Genomic DNA, 25412 nt, shown 5'->3' on the forward strand with positions numbered 1-25412 from the left:
TTTTTAAAGATTTTTAATTATTTTTAACCTGCTCATAACCCACGGTTATGGCAACGGTTCGGTAAATACCGAATATACCCTTTTCGGCCATAACTTGAGTTCTACAAGGTCTTTTGACCCGATTCCAGTTGCTACTGATTTTAAATAATAAATAAAGTATTTTAGACTTTATAAACTATTCGGGAAACTCAGATTTCCTGTAGAACTCAGAAACCTCTTTTATAATCTTTAAAAAGACCGAAATACCCCTTCGGGGCATAAAATGGATTTAAACTCGTTACGGGCATTATGGAAGGTATCCTACTGATACCACAACCTCTTTAAAGTATATTGACTTAGGAAACCAGTGTAGGACTCTTACGGTTACCCGTTACGCCATTTGCGCGCACGGTCCGGCTTATGTAACTAGTTTACATAAACTAGCTGAAACGGGTCAAACCATATTGTTTTGACCCCAAAATCCAGAGTGTGGTTGTTATACCCATATAAAACAAGTCTCCAAACTTGTTGGGTCCAAATCACATTCCATTCATGGTTTTCGCCTTTCACGCGATTAAACCGTAACTATCCGTTGAAACTGACCGGTCTAAGCTACGGCTAATTTAAAGACCCGTTAGGATTCTAATAGGTTATTTTTAAACCTCCGTTCCAGAATAGGAGACCAGTAAAAGCTATCTGCAATTTATTTCGATTAAGGATTTATACTTGCAAAGGTAAATACTTTTAACTTATTTTCCGTTATACGGGCTTGGGTTACGGTATATAGCATACCGCTTGATCGGGCATCAAATTCTCCACCATTGAGTGGGTATTTGAATAAATTTGATCGGCTCGTTTAAACAGTCTTGTTACTTAAAAGCCTTTGGGGGATTAATGACCATGTCCCGGATATCCCTGGCATCATTTTACGAAATGGCCACGACCTAAGCGCGGAGTGTAGGCGTACACTCGTCAGTGCATAAATAGTTCGCTGTAGTGTGTCTATTGATCTTTAACCCGGACTTGATCCGGGCTACTGAACGCATAAGGAACATGTAATTCGTTCACAAGATTATATATTTAAATAATTCTCCCAAGTTATAAAAGAGTTTGTGCCTTGTGCATTCAAATCAATTTTTAATAAACATTTTTCAAAAGTGTCGGTTGAATGTATTTACCAGTGTAAACTGACGTATTTTCCCAAAAAGACTAAATGCAGGTACTATGCGTAATTGGCTGGATATTCTCCTTAGCATCATAAAGAGTCTCGCAAGCTTAAGATGCCTTCGTCTGTTGAACAAAACTTATGTTTTTATTTGATCCCTTGTGGATACTTTTCGACTATTCGTAATACATTTGATATTACAAACAATGGTTGAATATAATTATCTTTATGCTTCCGCTGTGCATTCATATATTGTGTGGTTTGACTATATTGTTGCAAACTACGTCGCGATAATCCCCCACCAGGCCCACCGGTGAGATACGTGGAAATCGGGGTGTGACAGTAACGATGCGATTTGGGTAATTGTGGATCGGTTAACCAAATCAGCTCATTTTCTACCCATGAAGGAAACTTTCAGCATGGAAAGATTAGCCAAATTATACGTAGATGAAGTAGTATCCTTACATGGAGTTTCACTCTCTATTTTATCGGATAGAGACAGTCGTTTCACTTCACATTTCTGGACAAGCTTCCAGGAAGCCATGGGGACGCGATTAAATTTAAGTACAACTTACCATCCCCAAACAGACGGACAAAGTGAAAGGACGATCCAAACCCTGGAAGACATGCTCCTGGCATGTGTAATAGATTTTGGTGGAAATTGGGACGACCACCTACCCTTAATTGAATTCTCCTATAACAATAGTTATCATGCAAGTATCGAAGCTGCCCCGTTCAAAGCATTGTATGGACGAAAGTGTAGAACTCCAGTTTGTTGGGCAGAAATAGGAGAAAGTCAGTTATCAGGTCCTCAAATAGTACAAGAAACCACCGACAAGATCACTCAAATCAAGGAAAGACTAAAGACGACTCGAGATCGCCAGAAAAGTTATGTAGACAATCGACGTAAGCCACTAGAATTCCAAGTTGGTGACAAGGTACTCTTAAACGTTTATCCTTAGAAAGGAGTAGTTCGATTTGGTAAGAAAGGGAAACTAAGTCCAAGGTACGTAGGACCATTCCCAATAATCCAGCAAATAGGACCAGTCGCCTATCACCTACAACTACCAGAAGAGCTAGCTGGAGTACATGATGTGTTTCATGTATCCAACCTCAAGAAATGTCTATCTGACGAATCCCTAGTAGTACCTCTTCAAGATGTAGAGGTAAATGAAAAGTTAAAATTTGTGGAGAAGCCACTGCAGATAGAAGATAGAAAGGTCAAGTTTCTCAAACACAAAAGACTCGTACTGGTTCAAGTCAAGTGGGATTCGAAGAGAGGACCGAAGTACACTTGGGAGCTGGAATCAGAGATGAAGCGAAAATATCCCTACTTGTTCCAATAAATCTCGAGGACGAGATTTTAATAAGGTGGGGAGGATGTAACAACTCTCGCCAAAATTATTATATCCTATTTTATTAATGTCCATTAGGAAACCCTAATTGAGAACCCCAAGTAGTATTGCATGACCCCTAAAATTTTCAGAACATTCGAAACTAGGATCAGGGCCCCTAAAACTGGGGGGGGGGGGTAAACCCTAATTCCTAATTGGTATTATCTACACAGTTTGCTGTAAAATTCGAAATTAATCAAACCGTCGACTCACCCAAGCTAGTTAGACACGAGGCAACCCTATGCTAGAGGGGGTGCCCTAACGCCACGCAACAGGCCCTCGCGTCAAGCGAGGGAGTCGTTTTTCCAGTATAAATAGTGGAGTTTGGCACTTGAATTTTGGCGTTGGTTCGACGTAAAAACTCGTTTCCTACACTGAGATATCGTCTGTTTACTTCAAAACACACACATAGCACAAAATTCTGTCTCGATAACAGGGTAATAACTCGATCAGTGCTACGATTTAATGTCCGATCGATAAAAACCAATCCGATGGATGTTTAAGTGCTGCCCGTATTTGGGCTATACTTTGTCATTCGTCGTGAAGGTTTTGAATCTCGTGAGTTGTCATAAAAGTTGTATTAAGTTACTGACCTAGTTTTCGTGTGCATTGTGATTTGAATTAGGTTAACTAGGCTAAAATCAGTAGGCTAAACTCTGTCCGTTTAAATCCGCAATGTGAGTCATTCTCTTTTTATCAAATAGGTTTCCCAAAACCCTACTTGTTTCAAAGTTATAATTACAGGGATTAAGTCTTTGTAATCTTCAATTACTGCCGGTATGTGGGGTTTTGTATACATTACTTGATACCCGTCACCATTGGACAACGAGTTAGCAAATGGGTGATCTGACCATAGTCACAGACACGGCCGAGTGACAAATACCGATTTGGGGTAATTGGTTGATAGAAACATTGTAATCACCCTTAATACTGTATATTATAACAATGTGTCATTTTGTAGAACTTGAATGACTCGCCAGTATTTCCCCGCTGATAAAACATTTTTAAAACATGTTTCAGGTGACTTACTGTGAATTAAGGAAAAGTGCTACGAAGCACTAATAAAGCTTGAAGTGGTGGCTCAGTTACATAAATAAACATGTTTTGTAAAACAGGGAATTCACTCGTGAAGTTCCACTATTGTAAATTACGGGGTTTATCCCGAATTGTGAAATACAATAATCAGACATTTCAAGTTTTAAAAAGATCATGTTAAAATTTCCGCTGCTAAAATAAACAAATACCACGGGTTTCTGTCCCGAGGCTCCTGAAACGGGTAAAACCGGGTCAGGGGACGTGACACATAGTGTCCTGTAAAACAAACAACAAGTGTTATCATAATCGGATCATCTGGGCGGATGGTCATCCGATCGGATGGCCATTCGAACAGATGGTTAGTGAGTGAAGTTTCGTGAAATTTTCTAAGTTTCGAGTTAACTGAGACAGTGTGAGCGACGTGTCAAACAACGGAAACATACCAAACCCAGCTTGTTTGATCGGATGGGTATCACCACCTTTCGAACCGATGAGCTGTTTCTAATGGAATTTCATGTTTGGACCCGTTAATCGGCCCGTTTTCTGGTGAAATTCGGTTTTCAAGCCAACCTTCGGCTAAGGAACGAGTCGAGAGTCTGTTTGAGTCTGATTTCACCAATGTTTGTATATAAATTGAAGAAAAGTTCGGAAAACAGTTGTAAAACGTGAATTTTATCTGATCTAAGCCGGAAACATGTTAAATTCCGTCAGATCTGGTGTAAAAGTGTGAGATTCCTTTAGATTTGTATAAAAGTTGTGAAAATCCGCTAGATCTGGAACCAATCTTGGATAAATGGTGCTCCACAACGGTTTGCATAAGCAACCGAGTGGAAACCACCTTCAAGAGGTCCAATTCAGTTGGTTTTCGAGGAAAAATTGAAGTGTTCTTGTGATTTTGATGAGGAATATGGCGTAGAAGTGATAAAAGATGAAAGTTGTACAAGAATTAAGGATAAATACTTACGAAAAGGCCTTGAATCGCGATTAAAGTGTCTGGGAGTGACTTGAGTGCAGGTGGTCGGATGGGAGAGTGAAAGGTGAGAATGAAGGGCCAAGTGTCCTATTTATAGGTGACAGTGACAGCTCTAATCGAATGGGGTTAAGTCGGTGCAAGTGTGCAGGCGGTCGGATGGCCTTCCGATCGAATGGCCATCCGGTCGGATGGTCATCCGATCGGATGTCCATTCGAGCAGCCGATTCTTGTTTGCTAGTTTTCCGACTTTGGTTCGTTTTGCGAGCTAGGTTATATGTTGCGTTGCGTATTATCGTTGTATGTAGTATTATCATAAGTGTCTCAGGAAGCTTCTGTGTTTCAAGGTAGCATTTTCAGCTAGTTTCTTGCTCAGTAAGTATAACACATAACAAGTGTCAAGTTTCTAGCATCACAAGAGTCAAGATTCATAGAATCACAAGAATCAAGATTCACATCGTTCATATATAAAGCATCACAAGAATCAAGATTCATATTGTTCATATAAAATATCACAAAAGCATCACATAGAGTAAAAGTTTCATAGTTTAACAAAATTTAAGATTCCAATAGTATCATTTCTCATTATGATCGATCGATTCGGGTGTAAAAGCACAACATAATAGGAAGTACAACGAGACTTGCCAAGATAATAGAAGTATCGAAACGCTGGGCGTTACAAGGCTAACCCGTATATCAATATCCTAAGCCCAAGTATAACCGAAAACCTCATAGTCCATCTCGAGATCTCGTAATAATGATCTCGAGATCTATAATCTTACACAATTAAGCCCACTAATATAGCATAAACCTTAAGGTCCTAACACCAATCTTGCTTTAAACCTTGGTGCTTCTACTTCTTGAATCCTCTCCTTTAGCTTATAAATCGATTTGAAAACTATTAGCTTTTGAGGTTCATGCTTATTAACCAACACTCAAGTCCCATTCTTTTGAAGAGAATCCATAACTTTAATCTACAATTCTTTATTGCTCTAATTTACTACTTCTCTAATGTTAATGGTTCAAAGATATCTTCATGCTCTGCAGCTATAAATGATATGAACTTTCATTCATATTAGTAGTTTCTTTATTATCTAACTCCAATTCTATTTATACTCCATGATCATTACAATTAATTCCTGACATTTTGTCTTTTATCGTTACCCATAATATTCAAGTCCCATTAATCTGCATGAACATAGTCAAGAATAAGCTCTTTTTTATCAACTCTATTGCTAAACTTCACTCTATGTGACTTCCTCATTATCCCGTGTTCACAATTCTTTTTTTCATAATTCTTTAGTCCTTCGAAACATGATGCTTATTCACCTCTACCAACCCTTGACCACTAATATGCCCTAACCTCTTGTGCCATAACAAATCCGGATTTACTTTTTGACCGTCAACAACTTAGACATACCCAACCATAACTTAGACATACACAACCATTGAACCCTTCATAAGATGCAAACAAAGCTCAAAATAAAAGTCCAACTAAAGGCCTAAAAGGATTTGGGCCATGACATGGTTTGGATCCTGTGAAGTGACTGTTGATTATATAAGATATTATGAAGTCATTGTCGACTATATATGATCTTCTGAAGTCACTGTCAATTACTACAAGCCAACGACAGTGTTAATGTCGTTTTGACATGTCCACTGTCGATAGGCTATGTGAGTTGATAGTATAAATAGTTGTTTCCCTATCATTTGTAAAGAGAGCTTGAATGAGCTAGAGAGAGAGAGAGTGTGTGTAAAGAGAGAGTATCAAAGAGCTTTATATGTGTATAACTTGTACGGAAACTCTGTCGAAATCAATACACGAACCCATTAATTGTTATATCTTGGTTATTGACTACGTTCTCTCGCTTGGTTGTGGTGTAACTTGGATTCTGCACTCGTTACGCCATCCAAAACAAGAAATCACCTTGTTCGAGATCTGATTTCGGGACCTATGCCCTCTTCTTACTCATGAAAACGATTACCTAACATTGTTATTAGCTAACCCCTATATTAACAGATGATTAACTAACCTCAGCTAAACATAAACAAAGTGTGGTCACCATAACCTTTGTAGAATGACTTTATTACACTTCACTAAACATAAACAAAGTTTGGTTCAATGAATATTTACGAAGGAATTGGAAAGTTTTGACGGAACTGGAATGTGAAGGATTTGGAATTAATTCCAATGTGATCATGTAAGGTGTTCTTTTAACGGCTAACTGCTTTCCACGTGTAAACCCACCCTTTCGGAACTATGTCCAAAGGCCGACTACTCGACCACCGCAAGAAAGCATAGCACACCCCTGATGCGCTGGAACCCGTGGAATGGGTAAACCCTCGCCCCTCGTTGGACTCGAACCCGGGATGAATCCCGAGCCGAGCCTTCACCCGAATTTCTCACCCTGCAGCAGCCAGGGATCGAACCGGTGCCTCCAATGGAGACAACCAGCCAACCCACCAGCTGAGCTAGAGATTGTTGACATCATGTAAGGTGTTTGATTGAAAATCTTGATTAAGTAATTGAAGTGTATGAAATCTTAAATACCAAAACTGCCCTTAAAAATCTCATTCCATTTTCACCAACATGTATACATTCCTTTTTAGTTTCTAGGTTATGTAAATAGTTTCTCAAGAACCCATCCTAATATACGATTTGCTTTGAGATTAAATTTACTTGATAAAAAAACTATCTAAATGATTACATCACAAAAAAATCCAACTGATTTTGAATTTAATCACTCATTTCATCATTGTTTCTTAATCATCAATTTCTTTTTTGTTAGATTTATGGGTCGATTTTTTTTCCAAAGTTTGCTCGAATCGACTAATTCCAAGTTTGCTCCAACTAATTTCTTTGAAGTCTGCACAAATCGATTTCATAGCTTGCAATTTTGTAAAAATCAATTTCTTCGAATTTTGGTTGGTTTCTGGGTTTAGCTTTGTAAACTTTTGTAAATACGAAATCGATGATGTGTTCATAATCGATTAGAAAGTTTTAGGGATCATTGAGTTAAATGATGGGAAAAAAATGAAGAGCGCATAGAATTCTTATTACTTTTTTTTTTTGGAAAAATGACATTCCATGTTGATAAATGATATGGATTCTAGAACGTAACACGTTGAGCTGATTTTTACTTTACATAATTGATCTCTGATGTCAAGTTCGATTTTTTAGCTTCTGGTTTTTGTTTTTGTTTTGATAAGAAGTCCACAAATCTAATAATAATTTACGTCAATATTGTGCGGTCTTTGAGCACAAGATAAATATATCTTTGCTAATGCTAAGTTTCGTTGCAAACATTTGTCAAAATAATGGTATCACTGCACGAACACTAAGATACCCAACCAAGAATTTTATAAAACCCTAGAACTGAATATTCAGAGATACACTATATAAACTGAACTGAGATACACACTCTCGAACTCTCAGATGATTATCAACACGAAACGAGCACGAGAATCAAAGACTTTACAGTAATCTTGAAGAAAAATACTGAATGAAACCCTAAGTCGCCTAACTGTGAGAACAAAAGAGAGAAGAAAAAATATCTCTGTTGAACTGAAATGCGGGTACAAACTCTTATATATTCACCCGGATATGAACCTTTATAACCAAATCCGGATAACCCGGATTTGTTAGACTTGTTGCAACTAACACCACTTGTTATCTTGATAAGCCCACACAGACAATGTCTTCTGTCTTCAAGCCCAATGCATAAGTCTTGTATATCTAGCCCATTTAGACATCCAATTCTTCAAGCCCAGATAATACACATGCAAAGAAACAAAAACAGACACAATAAGTTAGAACTGACTTTTAAACTTAAGGAATTGAGAATATATCCACTGTTGTACTATTTTAACACCGCCTCACAACTCCTTTAGCAAAACAGATCAAACAACATTAACTCTTTACATAACACATGATGTGTTTTAACCAACACTCCTTTTGTAAACAAATCAGCTAGTTGTTTGTCAGATTTAACGCTCGGGCACACATTTTATAACGCCTTTAGAAATGTAATCTCTTAAAAAATATAAATCAAGGTCAAAATGCTTGGTTCGGTCATGGAAAACTGGATTCGCTGCAATAGACACTGCAACATTATTATCACAAAACAGTTTAACAGGAAGTGTAATAAAGACTAGTAACTCACTTAACTAAATTTTTAAGCCAAACGACTTCGCATGCAGCAACACACATAGCCCTATATTCAGCTTCAGTTGAGGACGTGACACGGTCGTTTGTTTTTTACTTTTCCACGAAACTAAACAATCACTCAAGAAGACACAAAAGTCAGTGACTAACTTCCTAGAACCTATACACTTAGCCCAATCAGAATCTACATATGTAGTTAATTCAAAAGAGTTATTTCTTTTAAACAGTAATCCTTTTCCAGGAGCAACCTTTAAATACCTAAGCAGATGAAAAGCAATTTTTAAATGTCCTTCAGTTGGACTATGCATGAACTGACTGAGAAAATGTACTGCATACGAAATGTCAGGCCTAGTATGAGACAGGTAAATCAACTTCCCTGCAAGATGTTGATATCCAGTTATATTTTCCAACAATTTACTATTTGTTTTAAGATATACATTTAATATATGACTTTGTTCAGTAGGAACGCTAACTGGTTTACAAGCAAGCATTCAGTATTTAGTCAATAAATCCGTACAATGTTTTCTTTGGGACAAATAAACACCATCCTCACAAGTCAAAACTTCTATTCCCAGAAAATACTGTAACAACCCAAGGTCCTTAATTAAAAACTATGACCTCATCTTTTCTTTTACTTTATCTATTTCGGACTCAGAATTGCCAGTAATCACAGTGTCATCAACGTATACCCGAAGTACAATAAACACATTATCACAACTTTTTATAAACAAAGATGTATCACATTTACTCTGATTAAACCCACAGTCAAGTTACACACTAACTAGTTTTTCATTCCACATATGAGGGGCTTGTTTAAGTCCATATAATGACTTATTGAGTTTACACACCTTAGTTTCATTACTAGTTTGATAACCTTCAGGTAAACGCATATATACAGTTTCATGTAAATCACCATATAAGAACGCATTATTTACATATAATTGATACAACTTCCAATTATTCTGTACAGCCATGGAAATAATGCATCTAACAGTAACTAGTTTAACAACAGGAGAAAAGGTCTCCTCATAATCTACACCTTCTTTCTGACTAAGCCCCTTAGCCACTAACCTTGCTTTATATCTTTCTATTTCCCCATTAGACTTATATTTTATTTTAAAAATCCATTTACACCCTACAATGCTTCTATCTTTTGGTTTGTCAACAATATCCCAAGTATGATTTCTATGCAATGCTTGAAGTTCCTCATTCATTACATTTACCCAATTAGGATCATTGACAGCCTCTTTATAAGTCCTAGATTCAACAGTCTTAGAAAGCACAGAAGCAAAGCACTTATTAATTAAGTTGAGCTTTGTAAAGTTAACTACCTTTTCTATACCATATTTAACTTTCCCTTCTACTACAAAATCGTTTAGTTTTTAGGAAAATTAGAGGTTCTAGTTGATCTTCTAGGTAACACACTAGTATCAACAGTATCTGTGTCCCCCTTAGAAGATGCTTGTGCTTCATTTGTGTTAGTCACTAGGTCAACCACACCAAGTGACTCGTGTAACACACTTGTCTGCTGATCAACAGCTCTGACATTGGGTATATCATGAATCACTGGCTGCTGATCCTCGTGTGAACACACATTAGCCTCATCTGGACCTTTCTTCTCATCATCGGGATCACTCACAGATTGACCATGTTGGGACTCAGTGTTTTCTTACAAATAAAAAAATAGAGTATTAACAGCTTTTAAAGTATTTGAGTCATAAGTTTCAAACACAGATTGTTCGTTAAAAGGAAAAATAGTTTCATAGAACTTCACATTACGAGAAAAAAAATACAGTTTTAGTATCAAGACTAAACACTTTATACCCCTTTTTCTCATGTGAGTACCCAATAAAAACACATTTTTCAGCCGACTATTCAACTTATTACTTCATCCAAAAAATACAAAAACACAAGCGCCCAAACACTTTCAAGTGATCTAAGAAGGGTTTAAAATTGTAGATCAATTCATAAGGAGTTTTGCCAGAAAGAACAGAAGATGGAGTCCTATTTATAAGATAAGCAGCAGTTACAACACATTCATGCTAGGATCTAACAGGTAGATTACTTTGAAAAGTAAAGCCCTAGTAACATTTAACAAGTGCCTATGCTTTCTCTCAACAATACCATTTTGTTGAGGAGTATAGGCACATGATGTTTGATGCGCAATTCCATTCTGTTTACAAAACATATTCATGTGATTATTTATAAACTCAGACCCACTGTCACTCCTAAAACATTTAACCTTTTGTTTAAACTGGGTGAGTAAAATATTAACAAAATCGCGAATATTTTCAAAAACTTCATTTTTATTTTTCATCAAACAAACCCAATCAGCCATGGAATAGTCATCAACAATTGTTAAAAAAATACTTATGCCCTTCTCTACTAGCAACCCTATAAGGACCCCATACATCCAAATGAACAAGTTTTCCCAAATGAGAACTTTTGTGTTCACTTAAAGGAAATGGTTCCCTATGTTGCTTAGCCCTGTGACACACATCACGGGGACCATGATCAGACCCATAAGTTATATTCAGAGTATCTCCAAACTTTCTAACTGCCTGGTCAGCAGGATGCCCTAGTCTAGCATGCCACAATTTAAAAACACTAGTACTATTATAACGCACCTCATGTGACACAACAGAGTTCCCATAAACATAAAAACCATCAAGTTGACTACCAATCCCCAGGACTTTCTTTGTTAACAAGTCCTGTAAATAACATCTATGTTCATCAAAACCAACAAATATTTTGTTATCTCTAGTTAACTTATGAACAAATATTAAATTCATGCAGTACTCAGGGACAACAAACACATCATGCAACACAACACCTTCTGTCAATTTTAAAGAACCTATTTTGGTTACAATAGCACTAGTCTCATTTGGATGTTTAACTTGAATGTTTAAACCACTAACATCAACAAAATCAGTTAGAGACTTCACCATGTGATTACTAGCTCCTGAGTCTATTATCTAACTAGCTCCTATACCCAGATTATTCCCAAACACATAAAAAGGTTTTGAAAACGCGGTTGAACAAAAAAACCTACCTGACACATTACAGCTTTGAGGGATTTCAGGTGTCCTCTCCTTGATAAGACTTAACAATTTAGACAACCGATCAGACGTAAGAGATGTAACAGGAACACTAGAATCATCAACACTAACACTATTACTAGACCTAACTTTTTTCCCTTGACCCCCTCGTGGTGGTCTAACCCAAGACGGATAGCCTATTATTTCAAAACATTTTCAACAGAATGCCCAGTTTTATTACAATGTGAACACTTTAATCCTTGATTTTGATTTTTACCAAACTTTTTCTTATTTTCAACAATAGGATTAACCTTTGAAAAGAAACCAACAGAATTTTCATTTGTCACATTAGCATTCCTATGAGACTCTTCCCTAAAAACAATAGCAAAAGCATCTTTCACAGAAGGTAGAGGTTCTCTAATCAACAAAGTAGTTCTAACAGAATGATATGCATTATCCAGACCCATCAAGAACTGCATGAGTTTAACTAAATGACTGAAATTATTATACTAAGTTGCAGCATCACAATTACAAGTAGGAATATGTAAGATTTGATCTAATTTTTTCAACATTATATTTAATTTGTGATAATATTCAGCAACAGATAAACCAGATTGACTAAATGAGTTAATATTTTGATATAAATTAAAGACCACCGACCCATCTATTTTATCATACGTATCCCTTAATTCCTTCCAAACCTCAGAGCAGATTTGGAATAAACATGACCTAGATATAACTCTTCTGAGACAGAATTTAAGATCCAAGTTAACACAACCGAGTTACATCTTTCCCATTGTGTTTCAAGAATTGGATTTCCCTCAGGTTCAGCAAAAGTACCATCAATAAAACCAGTTTTAGTTTTGACTCTCAAAGCCAAACTCATGGCATTAGACCAAACCGTATAATTTTCTGTCCCTTTAGGTTTTACACTAACAACAGTCAAAGCAATGGAATCACTAGCATGTAAGTATAAAGGACGATTAGGTTCTAACTTGCTAATTAAGGTTTCACTAGAACCACCTCTATCTCCCATTTTAAAACACAGTTACAAGTAGCAAACAACAAGTTTACACAAAAAAACACTCAACAGGACAACACAGGAAACAACAACAAACAGAAAACCTAGGCCAGATAACCAAAAAATAATCACACATGACGAAACTACAACAGGGACCAGATCAGGGGTTCATCACTCAAGGTGCCCCGTAGGCCTTATTGTAGAAGTCTTTTAAACCTAAATACAGAATAGACAAAAGGCACAATACAGCTAACAATAGAAAAACAGAATCAAGTAAGGCACAATACATCAAATAAGCACAAAGAATGAATGCAACAGGATGTGACCCGTCCTGTGTCCAAACTACCCCGGCATCAACAACAACTAGGTGCAAAAAAAAAACAGTAAAAATACGAGTAAAACAAAGAACGATCTCACCAAGCAAAGAATCCCAAGTCAGGGTTCCTCCAAATCCAGTTAGGGTTTTACAATCTTCAAGGATTGAACCCTAACTGGAGCGGCAGCTTCCACGAGTTCAACCACATCAATCAGATCCGACGCTAGCAAATGGAAAGTCCACCAAGACTCAGATCCAAAAACCAAACCCTAGATCTAGGGTTTCTGCTACTTGAACGGCACGAGCTTGAATACGACAAGAACAGATCTCGGCAATGACTAGAATCCCCTGATTCTTTGAACGACTCTCACAAACAGATCTTACCAGATCTGATGATAGCACAACGGAACAAAACTTGAAGATCAAAAGTCACCGACAACACCAAGAGCCTCTATGGCTCTGATACCATGTCAAAATAATGGTATCACTGCATGAACACTAAGATACCTAAACCAGAATTTTATAAAACCCTAGAACTGAATATTCAGAGATACACTTTATAAACTGAACTGAGATACACACTCTCGAACTCTCAGATGATCATCAACAAGATGATCAACACGAAACGAGCACGAGAATCAAAGACTTGACAGTAATCTTGTAGAAAATACTGAATGAAACCCTAAGTCGCCTAACTGAGAGAACAAAAGAGAGAAGAAAAAATATCTATGCTGAACTGAAATGAGGGTACAAACTCTTATATATTCACCCGGGTATGAACCGTTATAACCAAATCTGGATAACCCGGATTTGTTAGACTTGTTGCAACTAACACCACTTGTTATCTTGATAAGCCCACACGGACAATGTCTTCTGTCTTCAAGCCCAATGCATAAGTCTTGTATATCCAACCCATTTAGACATCCAATTCTCCAAGCCCAGATAATACACATGCAAAGAAACAAAAACAGACACAATAAGTTAGAACTGACTTTTAAACTTATGGAATTGAGAATATATCCACTGTTGTACTATTTTAACAACATTGTCAAAGGTCGTTGATTTTGATTATTGTTAACTGAACACTGATTTTGATTTTGATTTTGGTTTTGATTTTGGTTTTGGTTTTGGTTTTGATTTACTATGATGATGGATGTTCATGGAAATGATGGGGTATTTTGGTAAGAGTTAATTATACATTTGGTCCTTGTGGTTTATTACAAATAACATCTTTGAGTATTAACTTATTTTTAACAGGTTTAAGTGCTATAGTTTCGATTTTATAACACCTTTAAGTATTAAGGCTAACTGCTGTTAATTTATCTGTTAAATTGGACTAAATGACCCTTATATAATTTTCTTTTAGTACTCAAAGATGTTACCCTTAGTAAACCACAAGGATTATCTGTGTAATTAACTTTAAAAAAATATAAAAACTCATTATATTTGTAGAAATAATATTATAAATTTGTCAAATAAAATGTTTAATAATTGTCCCTACTACAGTGTTTTCTCTCATAATAGACATTTGATAATTGTATGTGAATTAATTTTGAAATATAATTATTAAATATTTTTATGTAGCCTATTTTGTAATATTATTTTTTTTACAAATATAATGAGTTTTTATATTTTTAGAGTAATTACACAGATAGTTCTTGTGGTTTATTAAAGTAACACATTTGAGTACTAATAAAAAAATATATAACGATATTTTAGTCATTTTACACTGATTTAACAGAAAAATTATTTAACAAAAAATTAATGTCAGTTAGCCTTAATACTCAAAAGTGTTACAAAATCGAAACCATAAAACCTAAACCTATTATAAAAATAAGTTAGTATTCAAAGATGTTATTTTACACAAAACCACAAGAATTATCTGTGTAATTAACTCTTTTGGTGATGTTTTAAACAATCCATTGGAATTTTTTAAGTCGCATCAAATTGGAAATCAAATGTAGGGAGGATTGAATTTAATCAACTAGGGGAATTTAGAGGAATTCATCCCATTTCAATCCTTTCCATTTTTGAACCAAAAACAAATATAGATGAAATTAATTCCAATTCCGATTCCTATAAATTTTCTGAATCAAAAGGACCCTTAGACCTACTCGTTGTGGCTCACTTGACAATCCGGATTCATCCTCTTATACCGTGGTTAATCTCTGCTCGTCCAAGCTACCACACCCCCAAAACAGCCGCTCGCCCAAACGACCAAGCTCACCCTTCAGCGCTCGCAGTACCCCGTTATAGTGCTCACAAACCACGTAGACGAAGGCGTGGCTCACACCACCCTGCTCGCAGTCCACAACATGCAATACGACTTATTAATAAGGAATTTTAAGTATGGTTGACTAGTGTTGAGTGCTACAATACTTTTGTCTCTTCACACTATTTATGTTTGTTAATTATTTACATGTCATCAAAGCTTTGTGGGGAATTTATATTCTGGAATAACATATATATACATGCACAACTAATAACCAGCTGTACAAACAAACATGAAACACCCTCTTTTATATATCTTTCCTTTAAAATATTTATTTTTTTATTAGAATTAGTCAGTTCTGAACTACTACTTTTAAATTTACATTTTTTCATATAAACCGAAAAAACTAACCACTTTCAATTGCGCCACCAATGCCGGGCCCCGAAAACAATTACCGACAACAATGTTTTTAATTATTTATTATTTTTTTCATATAGAAGCTTCTTTAAAGCACCTTAATTTCCTATTTTACCCTTTGTCTATTCCAGAAGAGTTCCATCAAACCATTCTTATCAACCTTTCTCTTGACTATACTTTTTTCCTTTTGTCTTCTCAAAAGTCTCAAACACACAATTAAAACTTATCCCTAAAATTGAAGTACAACATATACCCATAAGCACCCAAAAAGTTTTGAAAACAAGAAAACCTCATAAAAGAAAGATTGAAAACAAGAAACCCTACAAAAGAAAAAAAAAGATTCATGGCTTTCATGTGTGGCTCTTTTAAGAACCAAGAAGAAGATGATTTTGAAGTTCTTTGGCCATCCCCTACACCTTCAAGAAAAGCAAGAAGTCCCATGTTTTGTTGCAGCTGTAACAAAGAATACAACAAGAACCCATATTCGAATAGAGGGCTCGATAAGTTTGAGGCTCTCTTGGCTGATATTGAGGACAAGAAGCGAAAGATCTACACCCAAAAGGGGTCACAATACATCTCTTTTGTTAGATTCGTGTACTCGAATTCCAACGATGTGAAGCCCATCATTGTGAGGTTAAAAGATCCCAAGAGACATGACAAAGATCATCATAAGCAAAACAACCTTGAAGACATCAAAAGTTCTCCACTTCCTAAGTTGAAAGGGCAAATGTTGGATCATCATCGGAGTAATTCAGAACCTCCTGGAGATGTGATCACTAATGGTATGAGTATCGAAACCAACCAACCACAACATGCAAATTCGTTGATCGATAAGGTAAAGAATAAGATTATTAGGGTTGATCAATGGAAACAAAATTTGAAAAGGAAGTTAGAGGAGTGGTGGATGCCCTCATATAATTTGCCTTTATTTGTTATTTTGGTGATGGTTTTCTTGACACTTTTTGGACGATCTTTGGCGATTATATGCACTTCAATCGCTTGGTATTTGATTCCTACAATTGATACCTCGCTTGAGAACACAACCGCAAGACCGAAGAAGATGATCAAGAGCCAGCACTCAAGAAAACCTAGTGAAATTAAGGGGATTTCTTCTCCAAAACCCTTTTTTAGTGGACCTATAAATGTTAAGCAAACCAAGAGTATGAAGAAGCTTATGAGTTTTTAAAGTAGTTAATTTAGTTACAATCACAGGCATGTCAAACCAGGTTGTGGGTTCAAAACTTTAACTCCCAACAGAAATAAGTGTGTATTGCAGGAAATGTAATATTTTCCATATAATTTTAATTTAGGTTTGGATGAAGAATGTTCATCATGTAAATATTAATTTCGTTTTCCATTAATCATAGTAATTAAATAGGTATTTTCTGGTTTCAATGGTGAAGGATATTCTTTCTATACTTGATAGCATTTATTAATTTATTTTAAATTTAATATTCAATGTGTCTGCGCGCATATTAGCTTCCAAATTTTATTTAATCAGTCATTAAAATAATTATGGCAGTTTGGAATATATGGACAAATGACGTGGGGTTAGTTCAATTCATGGAAAATATAAATAAGATTATTGTTTTCATTTCGATATCTATTTTTGACTTGCTGACGGATGATTGTTTGGTTGGTTCTTACCGAATTCATTTTGAGCATGAAAATAAAGAGATATATATATTTAATTACAAGCATGCTTATTTGGACTTATAATTTGTGAAAATATACACACGTACGTACACTTATATAATTTGTGAAAATATACACACGTACGTACACTTATAACAATGATACAGATTGAAGTTTATCAATATCTTACGTATTAATTAAATATATTCGAAGAAGAGCAGCTTGTATTAATTTAACTTATTATGTGACTATAAAATTGGTCACTTCATGATCGTTATTTGATCATCGATTGCTCAATGGGGTAACATAGGGACTTGTCCTAAGTGCCAAACCCACTTTGCTGTGTGAAATTTTTTAGTAAATTTATAAAATCTTTACTTGAGTGCCATATTTCCTCTTACCCAAAAAAATTATAGAACATGAAGAACAACACATGGTAAGTATTATTTAAATTTATAACTAAAATCTACCTTTCCAGTAAGATTTATGAGATTTAGTTTCATGAATCAAAGAAATTGGCCTTTGTTAGGCTATACGGTATGGGGACCGTCTAGCCCCATCGCCGGCCCCTAACAATATTTCCACAGTCCCGTCGTCGTCCTCTCCGTCTTCTTCTCCAGCCGGCCCTCCAACTCATCACATAAAGCCGTTCAACGGCTACTTAAAAAAAAGAGTTAACTGCCATTTTCGTCCATGTGGTTTGGTCACTTTGGCCATTTCAGTCCATTTTTCAAAAATGCGCCATTTTCCTCCCCGACGTTCTGGAAAGGTGCCATTTCAGTCCAAAAATCATAACCCAGTTAAGTCGGTTAGTAAATAAGGACTGATTGTGTAAATTTGTAACATAAAGGACTGATTGTGTAAATTTGTAATACCACCACCACTAGCCCTGCCACCACCACCACCACTCCGCTGCCACCGCCACCACTACCACTCCGCTGCCACCACCACCACTACCGCCACCGCCACCGCCACCGCCACCGCCACCGCCACCGCCACCGCCACCGCCACCGCCACCGCCACCGCCACCGCCACCGCCACCACCACCACTCCGCTGCCACCACCACCGCCACCACCATATGAGTCGGATTCGGATTGCACATTTTAACCTGTCACCTGTTATCCCGTAATCCGTCACGAAGCTAACATACCAACCTCACACGATGAACACCGAAGGTAAAGTTAGCAAGGGCCATTTTTTGGGATTAATGACATGGATAACACATAATAATGTTTGATGATTCAAAAATTAATCACTGCTCTGAACTCGTAACCTCTTGAAAACTCCATGAATGCAATCTCAATCAAGCCATCATTTCCACCATTAACACACCTTCAATGGCGTAACACAAGCTCCGATTGCGTCTTCCATCTTCAACCTCACACCCTACCAATTCCATACACTCACCTTCCACTCACACAACGCAACCGCCGGAGCCTCTTTTCCGGCCACATAACCATATCGTCTTCAACCGACATCCTCTCTCACCACACAGAACTCACAACGGAGTCCGATTTCGAGCAAATTGTTTCTCCCGATGGCACTCTATCTATCTGCGGCTTCGGTTCCCTACTATCCGGTACTCTTTGCACTGTTATCGATTAATAATAATATTATCATACTCAATTGTTTATAGTGTTTTTATGTTTATCGGTTTCTGTTTATTGATTTAGAAGAAAACCTAAATCGAGCTTCAATTGATTTCAACTGTAGATTTGTAGACCTAAGTGTGAAATTGATACGGACGACGACAAATTCATCATCATCATCATCGCCTCTATTAATATTTGAAGGAAGCAACAGTAACAGCAGCAACAACATTATCAGCAACAACATTATCATCAACAAAATTGGTGGTGGCGGTGGCAGCGGAGTGGTGGTGGTGGTGGTGGTGGTGGTGGCAGCGGAGTGGTGGTGGTGGCGGTGGCAGTGGAGTGGTGGTGGTGGCGGTGGTGGTGGTGGCGGTGGCAGCGGAGGCAGCGGAGTGGTGGTGGTGGCGGTGGTGGTGGTGGTGGTGGCAGCGGAGTGGTGGTGGTGGCAGGGCTAGTGGTGGTGGTGTTACAAATTTACACAATCAGTCCTTTATGTTACAAATTTACACAATCAGTCCTTATTTACTAACCGACTTAACTAGGTTATGATTTTTGGACTGAAATGGCACCTTTGCAGAACGTCGGGGAGAAAAATGGCGCATTTTTGAAAAATGGACTGAAATGGCCAAAGTGACCAAACCACAGGGACGAAAATGGCAGTTAACTCAAAAAAAGTTAGGTGTTTCTCTCTTTAAAACCTGCAAAAATTAGGTGTGTGAGAATGCTTTTAGAACAAGAAAATGAAGGTGAGGGGATGAGGGACAGGTAAATTACCGGTTCTGCAATACCCATCTACGGTGGCGGACCGATTTCCGGTGGTGTTGCCGATGAGTTGGATTTTCCAGTGGTGGTGGCTTCAGTGGAGTTGAAGGTTGAGAGTTTGTTTGCTTGTATATTTTTAGTGGATGTTGTTGTAGTGTTTTTGGTCCCGTTGTTTTCATAAAAGTTTTTACATCACATCAAAAGGGGAAGAAAAATTAAATAAATGGGGGAGACCTCTTCTCTATTTCCCTTGTTCCATCCTTGGAGGGGCATCCTCCTTGGATGTTGACGTGGCGATGACATGTAGGGGCATCCTCCAAAGACTTCCCTTCTTCACACCGAGTAGCCTTATTATGCACCAAAAAATCTTGATACCCTGATTACTTCTCCCCTTTATTATCCTTGGATACAACAGGACACTTGATCACTAAATGACGTATTATTATGTATCATCTGCTCTTTGCTTTTTTTGATGTAGTTTGGTGTCACGTTGTACCCATAGAGACCTCAATTCAAGTCCCTACATCGACACATCTTCTGTTTTTGCATGGTTTTTACATAACGTCTAGCATATCCTCTCTCTAAGGAGGGGGAGCGGCACAAAAATCCAAATTTATTTAGTAGTCCAATAACCCAACTTTGCCTATGATCAAAAGATTCTTAAATATAAATAATTTAAATAAATATTCTTTAGATAATCGAAGCAAGAATCTAATTTTTGTTTAGAAAAGGGCCTTGTATTTTTTCTGTCCGCTTTAGACCGGTTGAGCCACCCTAACAAAAGAAGTTTGTGTAGGGTTTCGGTATCAACTAGCAACACATCCAAAGATGGTTCGTTTGTAGATGCACAAAGTTTTATTTCATGGTTCTTCTCGGCCCTACATATATAGATTCCCTAGAGCTCAAAGAGAGCAAGATTAGCTTATGCTATACTAGTAGTCTAGTATCCTTACTTAACCAATCCTGTTAGCTTTTGTTTGTTGGTAAGAAATTGGATAACAAATTCTAAAGTGATTTTGTTTTGTGTCTATGATTATATCCAAACCTAACAGTGGTATTTAAGCCTTTTGCATGTTCTTGATCAAAATGTATCAAACTTTAGTTCTAAATATAAACTTTCAAAGATTTAAAATAAGTTCCATAGTTTTGTAGTTCAGCAAGATTAATCAGAATAATTAGCAACATATAAATTGGTCTAGAACAATAAGATCAAGAAAATTGGTCGAGACTTGGATGTGCCTTTTTGCAATCGATCTAAGATTTGTTTCCTTTTTTTTTAACTTGCAAGAAAAGGTCTAGGGACTAGGACCTCATCTCTTGGCATAATTCACCGCATCTTTTGCTTCTTTGTGTACTAGTGTGCAAATAGGGTTCACAAAGAAATAACCCTATACCCGGATTTTGGGTTGTGTGTTTATTTAGTCTTACTCCTAATTTTGTTATACAATTCATTAATAAGTTCTGGATATGGTTTATATGGGTGGGAGTTGGCTACAAAGTCCATTTTTCCTACAAAGTGTAAAAAGTCATAAAACACTGTAATGTCAACAATAAAACACACTCAAAACTCACAAATACCAAAGTGAAGATTACTAAAACGTCATATATGTGGGTTTTGTTTTGTATTTTGGATGATAAGGCTTTAATTATCGAATGACTAACATTAGTGTGTTTTATGTTGATTCTTATGTTGTATTTTATATACATAGTTTTATGATGGTGTGTTTGAAGTTTTTAATGGAATGTTAGGGTTTGAATATTACGTTTTAGTGATCTTCACTCTGTTATTTGTGGGTTTTGAGTGTATTTTATGGCTGAAATTGTGGTGTTTTATGACTTTATACACTTTGTAGGAAAAATAGACTTTGTAGTCGAACCCCACCCTGGTTTATATATAAGTAACAACATATGCACTTACCCATGCATTAGCTAATTTGAGACTATGAATTAAAATTTGAAAAACAGTATTTCCATTTTATGGAGATTCTTAGGGTGAACGGGTTGCATGCGGTAAAGAGCGCGGTTAACCCCTTCACCACGCGGGGAACACCGTCGCCGCCACTCTTTGCCGCACGGGGTGTTTAATTTACAGGGAGAAGTCACTGATTCCAAATATGACCGTTAGGTGAAGCATTGGTGATTGGACCATTGGGGTGTTTAACGGCTTCATAGTCGTTTGATTAAAAAAAAACAAATAAATACATTATAAATATTACCATTTTACATTCCATTTTTCACCCAATTCACATACTCTCAAAGCATACTATGGATAGACAAAATATGGGTGATGACAAGAAAAAAGTTTCGGGTTCCGATTCGAAGGCGAGTGGGCGCGGCTTGCAAAGTAGACGAGGCGGATCGAGTGGTTCAAGTGTGCCATTTCAATAACAACACGGTTATTCGCCACACTCTCAACCTCCATACTTTGATGCCCAAAATACACAACCGGGTTTTTACAACACCCATCCCCAACCCAATTATCCACCACAATTTTTTTCATTACCACAAGGTCCCACGACGGTTGCACCGAGTGTGTAACGAGTATCCTACGGATGCCCAAAACGCTTTTGACCCGTTTGCTTATCGGAGTCCACCGACTCAATATCCAAAAGATAATGTTGAACACATGCCTCCAATATACGATGATGGCGAAGATGAAGAATTTGTAGCCGAGACTCAAGACTTAGATGAAGATGAAAATAAAGAAGCCGAAAAAGAGGAAGAACTTAAAGTCGAAGATGAACCGAAAGGAAAGGGGGTAAGGCGGATCCGCAAAGATGGACTAAGAAACAAGAAGAGGCGTTAGCGATAGCGTATGTGCATTGTAGTGTAAACTAGAAAAAAGACAATCAACAAAAATCGGAAGCATTTTGGAAAAAAGTTCTCACACATTACAATGCAACCGTTGGAGGATGATCCCGGACCGTTCATCAAGTCCGTCCAAAATGGAAAGCTATGCAAGGGAAGTTGAACTTATTCAACGGCTTTTGGCATCAAGCGGTATAATTTTTTTTACGTTTACATACTTTTTATTTTTTACCTTAATATAATTTATATTTTTATTATAGGATCGTTACGGCCTAGTGGGAGTGAAGATGCTCATGTTATGAAACAAGCGCTAAAAGGTTACAAAAAAAACATCTGGGTGGCTTTCCTCATATTGAGGCGTGAGAGGTGGTTAGAAAACATGAGAAATAGGCACCGGTACCATTGTTGGGTGAGGAGATTGGTAGTTCGGGGCAAAAAAGAAAGTCATCGGATTCGGGTAACTATCAAGCGTGTACACCGAATATCGAATTCACTAGTGATATTCCCGACATAAACTTAGACCCCTCTCTAAGAAGGCAAAAAAAGAAAGAGAAAAAAGATAAAGGACCCGCAACGTCGACCGAAAGGTCAATTGGTATGTCCGACAAGCTCCAAGAATACAAATTTATGAAACAAGAGTTGGTGGACATTAAAAAGAAACGAAAGGAAAATATTATGGTGTTAGCGGGTGAACATCAAGAGACATTGAGATCGATTAGGTTTGATAAGGATCTGGAGAAGTTTAACAGGCCACATGTAACACCCCGAAAATATAAATCTTTATATAAGAAATTTAAGGATTTCATAAACAAGAAATAACCATGTAGAAACTTTAACCTAGTTAAAATTTACAAGTCTTGAAAATAACCTACACTTGGTTAAAACTCTAGTATTTAAAAGGAAATGGTAGTTAAGGGACTAATCTTGCCAAAAATCGAAAGTTTAATTTTAATAGTGACAAAATCAAACCAAACACACCAAATTGGTGTGTCTGGTCGACAGAAGCAAGAAAGGGGCGACCCCCATTTTCCAAAACCCTAAAGTTCACAAATACGAAAGTTGTAAAGTTTAAATTCCTTATATAGGAGTTGTGATCTTGATTGATAATTGTGAATAGTTGTATAGATGACAAATACGAAAGTTTGGATTTATTCATATATAGATCGATGTGGGAGTGTTTCCCTTTTTGGGATAGCAAAAGTGATAACGGGTGATGGTCCTAAATTTGGGTAACTAGCCTTGGGTGGGTAATAAACCTGTTCAAGGTCACTTTGCTGTAAAATGGAACTTGAATGCTCAAGGTCAAAAAGCAAGAAAACAAGTGCAGGGCCCACCGTAAATCACGGTGACACCGTAATTTACGGTGGCTATTAAAATGTTACGGTGGGGATCTACTGATTTACGGTAGGTACCCCAAATGCCCAGAACCCACCGTAATTTACGGTGACACCGTAAATTACGGTGGAGCCCAGTTTTGCTGAAATTTTTACTTCTTGATTTGAATGAGTTATCGATCCTAATCCAAATATGTGAATTCCCATCGTTAATAACACTAATGCCTGTTTAAAACATTAGTTTTCAGGTACTCAAGTGAAGGATGATGATCAAGCAATCGATTCGAACCGAACACCTAACGTTACGCTTCCGCACTTGATCCATGTTTTGTTATTATGTAAACACTAGTAGTTTATTTTGGAACATTGTTAGTAGGTTAAACAAGTAAATGTTTTATTAAATGGGTTTCGAATATTGAAAGTTTTTGTAAGGACTACTTTTAGTATATTATGTAAAGCTTATTTGCTGTGAAAAAAAAACGGGTATTTTAAACTGGGTCTTACAAGTTGGTTATCAGAGCTTAAGGTTGCCAATAAGTGTTCGGTTCAAGCTTGATCAACATCCGGTAAGAGTAATTGCTTAAGTAAAATTTATGGAGTATAGAAATAATTCACGAACAAATATGCATGGAAAAGAGTGTGTAAACACACTCAAACACAAGAAAGGCATGAAACAAGAATGATTGAGTCAAGTTACAAACTTGATCAAATCAAAACAAGTAAAACATGTATTATAAATGAAATGTTTAACAATGTATGTAAACATTTCAGTATCAAAGATGGCAAGCGGAGGTGATGGTGATGCGGTGCCAAGAGTCACCGAACAAATGAGAATAGTGATTGCGGAAGAGGTTGGAAAGGCGATCGAAAACAGTTTGTCGAACTTCATTGATAAAATCCAAAATACGGTTTTATCAGTGGTAGAAGAGAGAATCAAAAAGCTAGAGGATAATTCAAATCTAGCAAAGGAAAATTCTGGGGAACGAAAACCTTGTTCATACAAGGAATTCATAGCTTGTAAACCACCTATATATAATGGGGAGGTTGATCCAATCGTGTGTCAGCGATGGATAGGCGATATCGAGGGAGTATTCGAGAGAACCCATTGTGATGAGAATGACTACGTAGCTTATGGTACGGGTCAGTTAAGAGGTCAAGCGAAGGACTGGTGGGATAATAAAAAGAAGGAGATTGGAAACGAAGCGGCCAAGGCCATGACGTGGGAGGATTTTAAGACGCCGTTTCTTAAACACCATAGCCCCAAAGCGGTTATAAACAAGATCAAGGAAGAGTTCATGCAACTTAGACATAAGGGTGAATCCATAGACAAGATCACGGGGATGTTTATGGACAAAATGAAGTTCTGTGACGATCTGATAACGAACGAAGAGCAAAAAGTTTATTACTATCATAACATGCTAAGCGCAGAATATAGGGAGTTCATAACCCCTTCAAAGTATGAGACCCTTACCGAGATTGTCAATGTCGCTCGGGAAAGGGAGATTGAGTTGAAAAAGAGTATAGAGCGGGGTGAACGAAGGGCACAGGATATAAATCCAAGCCCTACC

Source organism: Helianthus annuus, chromosome 2, assembly GCF_002127325.2.
Source record: "Helianthus annuus cultivar XRQ/B chromosome 2, HanXRQr2.0-SUNRISE, whole genome shotgun sequence".
Taxonomy (NCBI): Eukaryota; Viridiplantae; Streptophyta; class Magnoliopsida; order Asterales; family Asteraceae; genus Helianthus; species Helianthus annuus.